General features: G+C 33.0%; 1 long non-coding RNA gene across 1 annotated transcript in view; it reads right to left on the reverse strand.

Annotated features, from left to right (window-relative positions):
• LOC134726795 (uncharacterized) overlaps positions 1 to 17,670 on the reverse strand; it is a 252,490-nt gene that overhangs the window by 43,011 nt on the left and 191,809 nt on the right. The window lies entirely within an intron of this gene.

Consider the following 17,670-nt stretch of genomic DNA (forward strand, 5'->3'; position numbering starts at 1 on the left):
ATTTACTTAGATTATATTTTTTCTTCAATTTTTTTTATGTTTGTTGATGTTTTTTTTTAACATTTTTAATTTAGGGGTCGGGTTCTCCAAATGAAATTAAAACAACAATAATAGACTCATCGGCATCACTTTCTTTTATTGTCGAAAGACATATCTGCAGATCTGGTGCCTGTTAATTTTATTTAGGCAGTAGATTTATTTTACACAGATGTATCCGCAGTTATATTCTCAGAGCGTCAGTACTGGATCCGGCGAACAATCAGCAATTAGAAAAATCAACCAAACAGTATACCGTAGGCAGCTATAACAGTCCTCAACATGCAAAATCAATAACGGTCCAATTTTTACAAAACCATTTACGAAAAAAAATGATCTAACACACATAAACAAATTTTAACCATCGAATCGAATTGCGTACAGGCCCCCGATAAGGAATAGACATTTTCCTCATTTTTACCCGGGACAGCAGTTCGAAATAAAAACATAAACACACAAAAACTGCAGTCGCAAAATGGCTTTACTTTATAGATCGTAAATTTACACAAAAGCACAAACAACTTATAAATAAATAATAGACATAATAATTGTCTTATTATTTCTTCATTTGATAATAAGATGAATTCTACACTGTTTTGAAAAATGATAATTTATCAAATAACAAAAGGCAAAAACAAGAGTGGAACATGTATTACTCCTGAACAAGAAAATTGTATTGGGTTTTTGCATGAATATTTCTGAATATCATTCCGAATTCATTTTTGTTTACTTTCACCAGATCTAAATAGAAATATTCTACGTAAGAAATAATATTCAAAAAAATTTAAGGCAATAACCAATTTTGGTGAAGACAAATCTTGTATCCCAGTTGACCTTACTTGCATATTAGAGATTTCAGTAGCTGTTATTTACTTATAATAAAAAAAAATAACCAGTTTTAGGAAAATATAATTTATTAAGTAGTTATAACCCTTGATCGTCTGCTGGCGGAATAATGAAGTATAATTAAAGCTGCCTTTATTCCAAAGAGCAAAATGCATCACGACTTTCAAATAAACATATAAAAATCCGCCAGATGCTTATAAAAATGTATAAAATATGTCAGTGAGACATCAACACTTCTAAATTGTATTTATTGACATGTTTAAATTTTTTAAAAGTCGATTACAATAATTAGCCTTTTTCTAGATTTTATCATTTAAATGATGAGTGAAGGCTTGTACCCTAAGGAATATTTTGCAACATGATGTATTTGATTAATATTTAAGTGAGTCGTTTTTGTTGCAATCATTATCGAAGAGACATGATTAATGAAACTGCTCAGGTACAATAACTCAGGTGCAATAAAAATTGTACCGTTGATTTTTTTTTAATCACACTGGATACTAGATACTTCTGCTGGTGGACTGTTAGTTTCAGCAAATATCATGAGCATAGTAGCCAGTTCCTCTGAACTGGCAAGCAAATCCTGGTATTTTTTTGGTTAAAACTTAGTATTATAGAATATAAAAAAAAACTCCCACAGGCATAGCTCTTCCTTGTCCGGGTGTGATTTTTTTTACCCTGTTTGGATTTACATGTTGTATCAGATCCTTAACGTTTGTATTATGATTTCAAATGTTTTGACTCAGACCATATGTATATTAATCGTCGGAATGCCCAGTAAAGTTGGTACATGTACCAATAATCAGGTTGTCTGCATTTTGACATTGTGAAATATCATCTTTGAGTCACAGTTTGAAGTTGTTTGTCGAGGGAGCACACCGAACGAGTTCAATAATCCTTCATTATGTGTCGGGAATTTGGCATTCTACATTATATTACCTCCTATGCATTTCTAGGAATATGATCGGTTAAAATCGTCCTCGTGGAGACCGTGTATATTCCATATATGCTTAGAACGGAGACGGGCTTATTTCAATAAACGGTTAGTAATTGAGTAACGACTTTGGCACTGTTTGAATTTTTAAATGTATTTAAAGTTCTGCTTAATATTGTTATATCAAAGTTGATATTAAATTGTTATTGTTGACATAATGTTTTTGCGCAGACCAATGAAACTAGGTTCTTACAATTGAACACTTGAACACTTTAATATAAAAATAAGAAGATGTTGTATGATTGCAAGTCTAAAGTCAACACATGTCCGTAAAATAAATTCGTTACATAGTGTAATAGTGACATAGCACGATGTATACGCTTCGCTCTCACCTCTAATGGAATTTACTGACCCCGTATATAATGTAGTAGATAACTAACACATAATGTAACTGTTTATATCATTATGCAGATAACCTTATAATCGATTCATCGGGCTGTATGTGCGTCGTTTGAAAGTGCTTTCTTATTTTCGTCAGCAAACTAGAAGATGACTTGATTCGAGTCAATCTCATCAACGTCGGTTTTAACATTATGACGTCACTGATACGTACGGCTTACAGTTAATAAGGCCGGGTCATTGTTATGACGTCTCAAAGCCGTGATATGCAATTTTATTAAGAGCTGAGCTGTGTGATATAGGCAGTTGGACGACTAATAAGTAATTAACCGGATGTGTTATTACATAAGCAACACGACGGGTGCCACATGTGGATCAGGATCTGCTTATCCTTCCGAAGCACCTTAGATCACCCCTAGTTTTTGGTGGGGTTCGTGTTGCTTATTCTTTAGTTTTCTAGGTTGTGTTGTGTGTTCTATTGTTTGTCTGTTTTTTTCCTTCATTTTTAGCCATGGCGTTGTAAGTTTATTTTCGATTCATGAGTTTGACTGTCCCTCTGGTATCTTTCGTCCCTTTTTAATGTTATCAAATATATCATGATTATTTTTGTCAACACTGCAAGAATGCAATTTTTGTTTGTAAAATAAATCTAATATGATCTAATAATCATCTGATATCTAAAAGACATTTAATAAATAAAACCATCTGGTATCTAATTAATATCTGATATCCAATAAACATCTTTTATACAATAAGTATCTGAAGGATGTTAATAAGTAGTTTGAATGGACAAAAGGGGGCCGTATCGACCACCCGCTTCATGAACAGGTTTGAATTCACGCTACACTCACTCAAACATTTTAGTTTTAGGAAGTAAACTTTAATTATAAATTATGCCGACATACTATTTTTACGTATCATGCACTAAAAAAGTATTTTTGTCAATGCGAATATTATTTTACAATCAACATGATCAATATGCCTGGTATTGAAATATAATTATGTCCGTCTCTTCTACTTGTCGTTCTCATTATATTATTTTCATATTTGGATTTATGTGGTTTTGGCATCATAAAAAACAACGACTTCTACAAACATAAAACGTGTGATTTCTTTATTCTCAATTAAAGACAACAATAAATATCATACTGATTAACCTACTAGTGATCTAAACATACTCAGTCTATATAGAGTTTTAAGCCATGTTTACTGTTTGAATATATTTTAATTAATAAGGGACAGCACTTATACAGATTTACATAGTTGATGGAATATTGTGAAACGCTCAACAATTGTTTCACTGATATATAGTCAATCTGGAAATTTTACGATACGGCTGTCGAATTAGCCCCAATCCGAACAGAATTACTCTTCATGCATTTACATATAAGATATTGGCGGTACTTCGGGATCCGTAAGACGTAGATAATTGGATCTACTACGGTATTTAACAAACGATAAAGTTGTTGATGATCACTGTCAGAGTACCTGTTATAGCACATGTATTCCCCATATACAAAGAGAACACAAGCATATTTCGTGGAAAAACTGCCATTAAACCTAAACTATCAAACCCCTTAAGCGTTTAACTTCATTTTTATGTCCTTATCACATTAGCCTTGTTTTTGACGACTTGGTTCTCAGTCATACTACTTGGGGTTACAATTTGTTTCGAGCGAATCATCCTGTATAATACAACAAGAAAATATTAATTGTTGATTATTAATTGAGGAACGTTCAACACATGTTTGAAATGTAGTCAAAAGGCACGTTTCAAGCTATGTCTTTAGAGTTAGTCCAATCTGTCACAGAATCGTTCTTAGGCAGATTACAATGCCGATATTGACGGTACTTGGTGAACCACAAGACGTGGATAATTGAATCTATTACAGAGTTAAACAACAGAAAAAAATAGTAATGAAAACTGTTACCTTGTAACAACATAGTTGATGAATAATTAAGAAACGTTCTACACTTGGTTGACATATAGTTAATCTGGACATTTTAAGATACGGCTGTTGAATTAGTCGCCACCGTAACAGAATTGTTCTTCATGCGTTTACAAAGAAGATATTGACGGTACTTCCTTATCCGTAAGACGTAGATTACAGGATCTAGTAAAGGATTTAACAAAAGAAACAAGTTGTTGAATATCATTGTGAGAGTACCTGTTATAGCTGATGTGTTCCCAACGTACAAATAGAACACAAGCATACTTCGTGGTAGAACTGACACTAAAGCTACAGCAATTATCAAACCCAGTGTGACTGCATTTTTACGTGTTCTTATAGCATTAGCCTTCTTCTTGGCGACCTGGCTCTCCGTCATACTACTTGCTTGAAGAACGTTTTGCATACGAATCATCCTGTATATTACAACACCGTAACAAGAAATTATTGCAACAACAATACATAAGCAAGGAATGTCATGTGAAAATAAAAACAGTGTAGTTATTGTGTTTTTAGGGTCACATGATACTTGACCCTCGATTGTTGCCATTGCAAATCTTAACAAAGCAATACAGTGACTTAGTATGAAATAAAGTAAAACAACTTTATTGCTGGATACCATGACCAATATTCCTTTCTGTGTTGTGAAGGTAGCATTTAGTCGGTCGATGCATATCACTAAAGTCTGTATAAGAGATGACATTATCGTTCCACCAATCAGATGTTGAATCATCAAACACTGGTATTGGAATGTAACACCTTGAGAGTTCATTAAAACTAGAATATTATGATAAATGAATTCCAGACCCAATGCGCTGTCGCTGAGACTAAGATACATTGACAATACCAAGAAACGGCTCTTTTTTAATTCCTTTGAAGTAGTAGATACGTATATTGAACAACCATGGAACAATAACATTACTGTAACAATTACAAAATTTACTATCTTTATACTTTCCCACATGTTTAGTTATTCCATGTACAACTATTGTGTTCAACTAGTATAAGCAAAGGTACACAAATTATTATCAGCTATTATATACCTTACCCACTTATGAATATTCATTAAACAAAGTGTTTTATAGACTATATATGATGTTTAGACGAGTTGTATATATATATATATATATATATAGCTACGTGAGTTATAATGCATACTTTATTCTTAGTTGGTCTTTGGATGAACTTAATCTAATCACATCTTATTGTTATAAACAGTGAACAGTAATGAATACCAACCATTACGATAACGAACGACTGTCAACGTTTGCCTGTGTAAAATTTCAACAACCTCCAAATGAGTTTTACTAACGATGCTGAAACCGAACACCTGTCATTTTCTTTGTTTACTTTTTTTTTATCGGAAATATGTTTCGCCCTTTTTTCTCGATTTTAACATTTTATGAGAAACATTAAGCTATGGTAAACGAACTGTCATAACCACGCAAATAAGAAAGCAAACAGTCCATGATTGTCTCAATATTGGCAAATGAACTGTTATAACATGTATAACCACAAAATAGGCGCGAAAGATAACAGAGGGAATTCAAACTCATAGATCTACCAAAACAATACCCAAAACATGTAAATTGTTCGACCCCTTGCTGATGTGTAGATTGACTCAGCTGAATTAAAAATACATTTTTCGGATAAACAGCTTTCGTTGTTTGTCCAGGTGGAATTTAGATAGTCTTTAAAAATGTGTCCACTGTAAACCAACTTATGTTGAAAACAGTTAATTTTCAAGTTGTTTTAGTGTTTTAACTCAATGTGAAATTATGAGCTGTCTCATATATGTCTAATATGCCTTAAAAAAAATCGATACCATATATCCTAAAAAGGGGAAAACCCGGAAATATATCGTCGACAAAAAAAAAATTGGTTTTCAGTACTTCAGATTTAATAAGATGTTGTGCTGAAATATGGATCAAAGACACTGTTAAATTGTACCAGGGAAATTACATTATGGCAAATGAAAATTCTTATTTGTGAATAAATGCTGCAAAAGTGGGAAAAGTTCGGCTTAGTCCTTTTTAGCTCACCTGGCCCGAAGGGCCAAGTGAGCTTTTCTCATCACTTGGCGTCCGGCGTCCGGCGTCGTCCGTCGTCGTCGTCGTCGTCCGTCGTCGTCCTGCGTCCGGCGTTAACTTTTACAAAAATCTTCTCCTCTGAAACTACTTGGCCAAATTTAACCAAACTTGGCCACAATCATCATTGGGGTATCTAGTTTAAAAATTGTGTCCGGTGACCCCGCCAACTAACCAAGATGGCCGCCATGGCTATAAATAGAACATAGGGGTAAAATGCAGTTTTTGGCTTATAACTCAAAAACCAAAGCATTTAGGGCAAATCTGACATGGGGTAATATTGTTAATCAGGTTAAGATCTATCTGCCCTGAAATTTTCAGATGAATCTGACATTCCGTTGTTAGGTTGCTGCCCCTGAATTGGTAATTTTAAGGAAATTTTGTTGTTTTTGGTTATTATCTTGAATATTATTTTAGATAGAGATAAACTGTAAAAAGCAATAATGTTCAGCAAAGTAAGATCTACAAAAAAGTCAACATGACCAAAATGATCAGTTGACCACTTTAGGAGTTATTGCCCTTTATAGTCAATTTTTAACCATTTTTCGTAAATCTTAGTAATCTTTTAGAAAAATCTTCTCCCCTGAAACTGCTGGGCCAAATTATTTGAAACTTGGCCACAATCATCATTGGGGTATCTAGTTTAAAAATTGTGTCCAGTGACCTGGCCATCAAACCAAGATGGCCGCCACGGCTAAAAATAGAACATAGGGGTAAAATGCAGTTTTTGGCTTATAACTCAAAAACCAAATAATTTAGAGAAAATCTGACATGAAGTAAAATTGTTAATCAGGTCAAGATCTATCTGCCCTGAAATTTTCAGATGAATTGGACAACCTGTTTTGGGGTTGCGGCCCCTGAATTGGTAATTTTAAGGAAATTTTGCTGTTTTTGGTAATTATATTGAATATTATTATAGATATAGGTAAACTGTAAAAAGCAATAATGTTCAGCAAAGTAAGATCTACAAATAAGTCAACATGAACGAAATGGTCAATTGACCCCTGTAGGAGTTATTGACCTTTGTAGTCAATTTTCAATCTGCTTCCTTTGTTTAATATTCACATAGACCAAGGTGAGCGACACAGGCTCTTTAGAGCCTCTAGTTGTTTTTTTTCTCGAGCGTCTCTTATTTATTTGTATTAATCGGTCAAATATCGGTTTAACCTTTAATTCTTCACACGTTTTTTTGTTTACAGAAAATCAATAATCAATTAAAGAAAAAATCAAAAAGGTAGCGTTCGGTCATAAGCTTGTAAATACAGTTTGTAAATACAATTGTTTCACAGACCACATCTCTTCTGGAGAGATATAATCTATTCATAGATGTTCTGTTTTGCTTATGAATTGGTTCCAATATAGGATCTCAATATTGTTATCTCATAATTAAGAATTGTACCAAGATAGAGTACATAAATTGCGGCCGCCTTGAAGTCTGAGGAAGATCCAAAATGACGGAAGAGGAAGTACAGAATTTAGGTATAAGGTTAACTCTTACAAGTTCGGAGTTGAAAATATGACGCATAGTCCTATATGTTGACCTTTGAACAAAATAGTTAATAATATGAGCTTTCCATTCTAGGATATTATCTTTAGCGAAACTTCATAGTAAAAGAGGTACAATTTAGTATAGTTTACCTTAAGTCCTGTATGCATAGAAAGCTCGTAACATATGCTTATTTGTAATTTAATTGGCAAATAAATCATCATAGATACTAGGTTTAAATTGTTTATGTACGCTAGACGCGTGTTTCGTCTATAAAAGACAAATCAGTGACGCTCGAATCCAAAAAAGTTTAAAAGGCCAAATAAAGTACGAAGGAGCATTGCATTGAGAATCAACATTCCTAAACATTTTGCCCAATACAGCTAAGGTAATCTATTCCTGAGCTAAAAAAGCTTTAGTATTTCAAAAATTCAAAAGTTTTGTAAACAGTTAATTTATAAATACATCCATATATCAACTCTCCACAGTCATTAAAACTCATAGATTCTGGTTGAAAATTGTTGTTGTGGTGTTTTCGTCCACACAAAAGTAACTCGTAACACCTGAATATGGTTTCCTATGACTGCAGCATGAGAAATTATCATGGAATAAAAAAAGATACCCCATTAAAGCTAACAATAGTGTGTTCTATCCTAAATATGCATTAGTCATCAAAGGTACCATGATTATAATTTAGTACACTAGACGTGCGTTTCGTCTACATTATAAGACTCATCACTGACGCTCATATCAAAATATGTATAAAGCCAAACAAGTACAAAGTTGAAGATCAATGAAGATCCAAAATTCCAAACAGTTGTGCCAAATACGGCTTAGGTAATTTATGCCTGGGATAAGAAAGTCATTAGTTTTTCGAAAAATGTTTTGTAAACAGGAAGTTTTTAAAAATGACCACATTATTGATATTTATGTCAACACCGAAGTGTTGATTACTGGGCTGGTGATACCTCGGGGACGAAACGTCCTCCAGTAGTGGCATCAACACAGTAGTGTAAATACTTATCAAAGGTACCAGGATAATATTCCATATTCACAGAAACAACAGAATTACTTTGCAAATGTGAGGCTCCATCGGCAAAAAAAAAAGAGAAAACACTAACCCCTGGGATACCAGATGGATAGTTTAGCCTGTAAACGCTATGATTCATTATAATAAAGGTCTTCGGTATAGAAATAAATCCTGCTTTGAATTTATGCACCAAAAAAAATCCGGCTGTCAGATCTATAAAACTTTTAATGAAATCATATATCAGACTGGTATCTTCACATATATTTTTGGCAAATATGGCTTTGTGTACGCATTTCTTGTCATATATTAGCCAAATTATGTCAGATATCTAGTTAGAAATAATATTTTTGTGACAAAAATTCTTCACTGCCATTTGAGGCCAAAATTATGAACTTTTGAAGATGAATAGGAATACAGTACGATTCTTTCCCCTCTTTAAATCGTATACAGTTCAACGACTCGCGTGCTATGCCCGTGTCTGTATTATACGTAATACATGCATTCAATACCCGATGAATTTAAATGTTTTGTTTTACGTTAGCACTATATCTCTTAACATGTACTAAATTATTTTTAAAGATAAAAATATTTGGTAAGTAAGCTTTGTTCTGTATTGGAAATCGGACTTTATGCCACACCCTTACAATAACTTTGTTTAAAGAGCTCGAAATATTCAATACGACTTATTCATCATTTAAGGGGGCACTAGCTACGAGATATATAAAAATCTAAATTTTAATTATGTTTTGTTCAATCAATAATTAAAGTAAAATAGTGAGATAACAATTCGCTTTTTGCAGCCAAAAAGGTTCAATTTTGTCAAATTACGATAAGAAACAATATTAATTAGTTATTCACTTGCAAGTGAATGAGTCGACCTCTTTAAATCCGTATTCATGTGAACTTCAATTTAATCCCTAGCTAAAGATTGACAACGCATGCATTGTACATGTACTGGTTATTTAAAGAAAAAGAATGTCAACAATGAAAGTGATACTACGGTAAATCATTTGATTACTAATTCGATACACATAAAATCATTCTTATACGGTTACAACAATGAGAAACATCTATTTTTAATCTATAAAATAAAATCAAACAGACCTATGAAAATCAAATTGCATGTGTTGGTTTAATCTATTCACATCTTTATTTATGTTTACATCGCTAATATGGTCATCTGAGGTCAAATCGGTAGTTAATTAGATGGCGTCTGGACTAAATTCACAGGAAACGAACCTATATATTATCTACTCCATGCTCTGTCAACTGTTTATTTTAGACTTTTGATAGTTTTGATAAATGTTTTACATTGTTGTAAATCAATTATTAGAATTTGAGTCAAATCGGTGACCATGAATTTGACAGCTAGTGCCCCTTTACATTTTTCGGAAAGGTTATCAACGTACATGTTACAATAAGGTTTTTCTTTGTTTTAACAGTAAACAAAATATAAGTATTAATATATATCTAAATATAGACTGCTATCATATACATATATGAACACTAAGTCTTATGATATGGTACTTAATATTGGCTATAAATTATTTAGGCATTCAATAAAGTCAAATATAACATATGATGTAGCACTTTTCTTTTTGATTGCATTATTGGTGCTTACGATCTCGTGATTCAGAGGAGATTTAAGTACATTGACGCTATGTTTCTATCTATATATTTATTGACGGTCAATATAAATTATCTTACACAATGCAATGCAACTACACACCAAGGGCATTGAAACCCATTTTCAAAATACACCAATTTCATATAATATATATTAAGTAATATATCAAGTAAGACTTTTTACTCAGTCTAAACGTTATATATGGACCTGATCTATCATAATGCCAATAGGACTTCATCCTCGGTCAATATAATATGAATAAGTAAATATATATCGTATTTGTATCGCATGATGTCCATTTTTATAAAATTGTAACTCAATGTACAAAACACACATAGGAGACTGTATCTTTCACCTGGGAAAATATTCTGTTTAAAAATGTCTGTACAAAGTCAGGAATAGGTATTAAAGTTTGGTATATTTGATATGACTAGGAAAAAAACCCACATGAGCGCGGTTTGAAGACTACTTGAAATATTTTTAATGTGATAACAGCTTGGGTTCGTTATTCTCAGACTGTTTATATGCACTGATGCATTATGTTGAAAGTTTTTATTAGTTTTTCAGTTTTTCTTCCATAGGGGTTTGCTTGTCCAATTAATAGCTTTTATTATGGTGTAACACATATGCTTAAACTCCTAGAACGGAGGGAATAACTTAGAGGAGACGAGGACAGCCTCGAACACTGATGATCAAACTTTTTTAAATGATGTTAATTTGTAGGAATTCTATATTTTTACGAATGTTGCAAGTATAGGTCTGTCTCTGTCAGTTTGTGGAATGGGTGCTCCAAGAACGGAGAAAACAACTAAGAGAAATTAATCTAGAACTCTCTGAAGATTTAAACATTTCTCACTTGGTACAAATTTTAGTATATTGTTTTGAGTGTGGTGCGAGCTCTGCCTCTGTGTGAAACGGGTCCTGCGAGAAAGAAGGACTTTATTGAGAGAAGAAGAAAATAATACAATAATCAAACACATTTATGCAAGTTTCTATATAATTTGTTTAGTCGATGAGTTTGATAAAGTAATGCAAGTGGTAATGAATAGTGAGAGTATTTGAATGGTGCAGATTGGCCGTGGGACGAGTTGTCATAGATTCAAGACAAATTGAATACAAAACCACTTCCGTCTGCTTTCAAAATGTAGAGGACAAGAAACCAGATACGCTAATCATATCTTGTACTACAAGAGGGACGAAAGATACCAAAGGGACAGTCAAACTCATAAATATAAAACAAACTGACAACACCATGGCTAAAAATGAAAAAGACAAACAGAAAAACAATAGTACACATGACACAACATAGAAAACTAAAGAATAAACAACACGAACCCCACCACAAACTAGGGGTAATATGTATATGCAGTTATTAAGAACATTACAGACACTTACTATTTATATGTATAGCATACGTCAGACGATCAACGACTCGGTGACAAACTTGCTAAATAAGTTTAGATATCAAATTAAATAGTATTGAATGTTTTCAAATTGATATTTATTTGTACTATTTTGTGCTTTTTGTTTGTTTTAGGAAATCCGTTCATTACATTGAACAGCCTCTTAAGTCAAACCAGTCGTTTCAACTACACATCTTTTGTTTTATCAGTACCAATATCAACTTATTTGTTTACAGAAATGTGAGGATTTATTTGAATGTTAATTTAATAACAGATTTTAAAAACAATGATGATAGTACTCCTACAAAACAATCGTCGAGTGTGCTCGAATCAAACACAAAATTGTAGAGCATTAGGACCGAACATTCATAAAAGTTGCTGCAAATACAACTTTAGTAATCTATATCAGAAGGTTTATAAACAATAAAGAAAAGATCAATGGTTTTATATTAACACAAAAGTGTCGACTCCTGAACATGTGATATCATTGAGCTCACGCGCAAAACGTCCAACGGAATAAGTGATATTAAACTCAGTGTTTTTAAAAACTCATTTAACAAGTATCATTTATTTATTTTTTCAGCAGAAACATACCCTCTATTCCATCGTATCGTGTTTACATATCTCAGTTAATTCGTTACGCTGATGCATTTTTACCTTTTACGGACTTTATTTCAGGAGTGCGCTTCTACCATGAAATCTGCGTTGACAGAGTTATGCTTAAAACCCTATTGAACCTAGTACACAAATCTCAAGGACATGAATTGGTTGTCAGACACGCTGTTTCCATGTCGTATCTGGTACGCTCCATGTTTGCTTGGTCTTCATTCTTAAGATATCATTAAAGTTGTCTGAGTTGTGATTGTACAAATTGTTACGTTTTAGTTATCTAAACCGGATTTGGTTATTTTTTCTCTTAATCGATTTATGAATTTTGAATAGCAGTATACTACTGTTGCCTTTATTTACCCTGTCGAAGCACTAAGTCTGGGTTCGAATCCTCTCGTAGTTCATGCAATTCATTTAGATTTTTTTGTTCTTTATTTCTCTCAATCAATCGAGTATCGAAATTTGAACAATTGTTAACTACTGTTGCCTTCATTCAACGCCAACTATATAATTATATAAGTAACATTATTTTAACCATGTGTTGTCCGTTGTTGCTCGTTGTTGTCTGTACGTGATTTCATTCGAAGAAATTTGAAGGTGGTGATTGATGTGATTTTGTTACGCCTCGTTCACACCTTACCGGATAACACGAACGGATGACTAACGGATGAAAATAAAAGTTGTCCGTTAAATTTTTTTATATCCGTTGGGAGTCCGTTGATGCACTGACCAAATAAAACGGACGAGTAACGAATGCATAACAGACACACAACGTATATGCAATGGAAACGTACTGGACAGAACGGACGTCGAACGAACATCCAACGGAAGAGTACCGCATAAACAGACATCTAACGGACGCGTACCGGATTAAACGGACTAAGAAGATAAACGTAACAAGACGATGTAAGCGCGAAAGCTTTTTTCTTTAGTAACAACATATTAAAATTTTAAAAACTTTGGTGGAACGGTTCATGAATAAATACACGAACACAACTTGAAACACCATTTTCAATCTTTCAATCTGAACGGTATTAGTCAAAATCGTCACTATTGAACTTGACCTCCATTTTGTTGTTAGTAACAACATATTAAAATTTTGAACGCTTTGGTTGATCAGTTTTTGAGTGAATGAACGGACAGGACTGGACCGGCATTTTTAAATCTATCAAGAACCATAACTCCAGAACCGTAAAAGTCAAAATCGTCATTATTGAACTTGACCTCCACTTTGTTGTAAGTAACAACATATTGAAATTTATTTTATTGATGAATAATGAGAATTCACGCAAATCTGACATTACAATAATTGGCATTTCTGAAGCAAAATTTTCAATTGGCATTTATCCGTTTCAGATCCGTCCATCGTTCGTTTTATCCGTGAAACGTCCGGTAGAATTCCGTTTCACATTCGTTTAACATCCGTTTTAACCGTTAAACGTCTGGTAGAAGTCCGTTGGTGACTTTATCTGCCATGCCTCCAACGGATGTATAACGGATACAAAACGGACGAGTACCGTACAAAATGGACTCCTACCGGATGTTCAACGTACATTTCTTCCGTTGGACATCCGTTTTAAAGTTCTGAACATGCTCAAAATTTTCCAGCGGACAGAACGGACGTCGACGGATAAAACGTACGCTAAATGGACATGCAACGGATATGGACGGACGTCTAACGGATAAGAACGGACGTCTAACGGACATGAACGGACTGAAAAAAAGTTATCCGTTAGGCAGCTGGTCGAGCTATCCATTAAGTAGTGACAGAGGCTTATCATATTTTTTTTGGACGAATGGCAGAATGTGTATGGCAACACTGCCGTTTGCATAAGTTCTATCAACAGAAATTCAACTAAAATTGATCAGCCAATGACAGAACCACAGTGACAGCGTTATTGTAGACACATACATAGCGAGTTCCATCAAGTCGTAAATTCGTGTTAATTTGACCTAATGGTATAATTTGTAATGCATTTGTGTTAGTCAATATTTCCTTGTGTTGTGTTGTATCTTGTCTCCCTCTTTCAACATTCACCATCTTTGATAAGTTTTTAGTATAACGATTACTACTGAACAACTAATTTATTTATTAAAAATGAAAAATTCCCTAAACAAAATTATAACATTTACCTCAACATTTGAATAACAAGTTTATCCTTAAATAATCAATGATATAACTGTTCTTAAAAAAACACTTACATTTATAGTTGAATTTTTTTTTAGAAAAGTTCAACATATCTAACTTGAACGGCTGTTGAATTAGTCAAATCCAAAACTGTATTGTTCTTCAGACATTTACAACGAAGATATTGGCGGTACTTCTTAATCCGTAAGACGTAAATAATTGGATCTACTACAGGATTTAACAACAGTAAAAAGTTGTTAAAAATCATTGTGAGAGTAGCTGTTATAGTAGATTTATTCCCCATGTTATAATAGAACACAAGCATACTTCGTAGTAAAACTGCCACTAGAGATACAGAAATAATCAAACCAAGTGTAACTGTATTTCTACGTGTTTTGTTATCCTTGGCGGTTTTCTTGGCGACCTGTCTCTCAGTCATTCTACCTGCTGGAACAAAACTTTGTGAACGAATCATCCTGTATACTACAACACCGTAACAAGAAATGATTGCAACAACAATACATAAGCAAGGAATATCATGTGAAAATAACAACATTGTAGTAGTAGTGTCTTTAGGATCACATGGTACTGGTCCATCTATTGCTGCCAAACCAAATCTCAACAACGCAATGCAATGACTTAGTATGAAATAAAATAAGACGCCTTTATTGCTGCATACAAAGACCAATATTCCTTTCTTTGTAGAAAATGTAGCATTCAGTCGTTCGATGCATATCAATAAAATCTGTATAAGAGATGAGATCACTGTTCCGCCAACTAGATGTTGAATTATCAAACACTGGTATTTGAATGATACGCCTTGTGAGTTCATAAAAACTAAAATATTGTGATAAATGAATTCCAGACCCAATGCGCTGTCGCTTAGACTAAGGTACATTGCCAATACCAAAAAACGGTTCTTCTTTAATTCCTTTGAGGTAGTCGACACGTATATGGAACAACCGTGGAACAATAACATTGTAGCGACAATTACAAAGTTTGCTATCTTTATACTTTGCCACATGTTCAGTTATTCCATGTACAACAACTATATTCAACTGATCTTAGCAAAAGAATGCGAAATGGATATAAACGCTTTAATATCTTAACCCTTATAAAATAGTCATAAAATTTTAATGAAATATTTATTTGTAGTTGGTTTAACTTGATCTTGACCTAAAAATACTTTTATTTAAACATGCTATAATAATGGGAATGTAATTAATTCCTTCAAAAATTTTACAGAATGATTGTGCATTTTTCCTGTGTTTAATTTCAAAAACCAAGAGTAAAGATAAAAATGTATCGACGACGAAAATAATTTGGCTTTCTGTACTGATTAAATTGGCTGTGTTGCGGAAATTATAATTCCTTGGTTTATTAAATCTCGGGTTTCACAACCATTCACAACCTACAAGTTTTTACTTTTTTTAAAGAGCAATCGATGATCAACTAATGAAAAGAGAAAATAAGGCATCATTTAATAGCTATCGGCAATCTTCTTCTTCTTTATATAGATCACGTCAAACGTTGTAGCTGTGTTCCCTTAACGAATTTTTTTGTTAAAAATGTTAACATATTCCAAATAGAGAATGTTAAAAATATCCTCTACCGGAAAGTTGCAAATACAAAACAATCATAAGTTCGCCAAAAGTAGATTCGACATTAAAAGCAATGTCTAGCTTAATTAAATCTTTGAACGGTCAGCACTAGTTTGACTGGTGAAGGGACTGGATAGAGTTTATATGTTATAAGACATGAGTCAAATAAAGCCTAGTTGAGTAAGAAAATCTAAAAATCTGCATTCCGGAGGTGTTAAAGATGGTTATCTTCTGGATAATGTTGACATCTGTGTTAAAAAGCAATGATATACTTTTGCGTTTCAAAAGTAAGGTCTACTCAGATTAAAAAGATCTAGCTGTTCGCACATTCAGGCTTTTATATATATATATTGTATATTAGAGTTAAGCGAGCAGAAATTAATTTAACGGTTACTAGTTTACTATTGATAATATATATCACATGGACACATGGTGGTAAATATTTGCATAGGTGTCTTAATGTCGAGCTGCGAAACTCGTGTCGTCTACATAATACATGCAAGTGACATGTGAAGCCATTTGATCACACTTTCACTAAACTGGCAAATACAAAAACTCTACTGAAAATTTAATGCCGATAGCTTTCTGTTTTTCTTTTTCTTTCATCAGTTGATTATCGATTTCCCTGTCAATTTGCAAACGTGTAGGTAGTTAATGCTTTTAGAATCAAAGAAATATAGTTTATCATAAGTGCTGAAAGCCAGATTATTTTTTTAGACGACGATATTTTTCGCTTTTATCTATCTAGTTTTTTTAAATCATCAGCAGGAATAATAGATAATCGTATTACATTTCTACTTTTATCAATAATTATAAAATTTGATCATATTAAGATTTAGGTTGATCTAAAACCATTTACAACCTACAGAATTAGACTATTTACCGGATTTGTTATCACATAAGCAACACGACGTCATGTCTTCTTTGACTGTTCAGGACGTCAAAATACTAAATCCCTGGGATGTGTTTTGGTTGATTTTAATCTCTGATACATAATATTTTATCATTAAATGTTTTGGCTTTTAACTAGCTGTCAGTAACTGCGATAACTCTAAAATCGTACTTTTTTTTTAATTTGACCTGTTGATACAATTTGTAATGTTTTGTTTTATTTATTGTTAAAATTGATCTTGTCTATATACTAGTTTTGATTATTTGGGATTACTACAAATTTCACTTTTTCGCACTAAATGAATAAACATCAAATTCATTTCATTTCTCCTTAAATACTGTTCTGTCAGCTGTACAGGAATTTTTATCTAGCACCAATTGTATAGTTTTGTTGTTGATATTCACCCCATATGTAGCAAATGTTATATATGATTAATATTCAAGAAATTACTTGGTTTTCCTCAACGGAAGATTATACACACAGTAGATAAAGCACACTTACCACAAAATTACTTTCAGTTACCTGTGTATAAAATGACGCAGGTTTTTTTTCAAAAATGATGATTTTCTAAAAATTGTTTAATATTTCACAGAAGTATCTTTCTTTAACTTTGTTTAAACCTGAATATTTACTTTTGACCTTA

The sequence above is a fragment of the Mytilus trossulus genome, chromosome 7 (assembly GCF_036588685.1).
Source record: "Mytilus trossulus isolate FHL-02 chromosome 7, PNRI_Mtr1.1.1.hap1, whole genome shotgun sequence".
NCBI lineage: Eukaryota > Metazoa > Mollusca > Bivalvia > Mytilida > Mytilidae > Mytilus > Mytilus trossulus.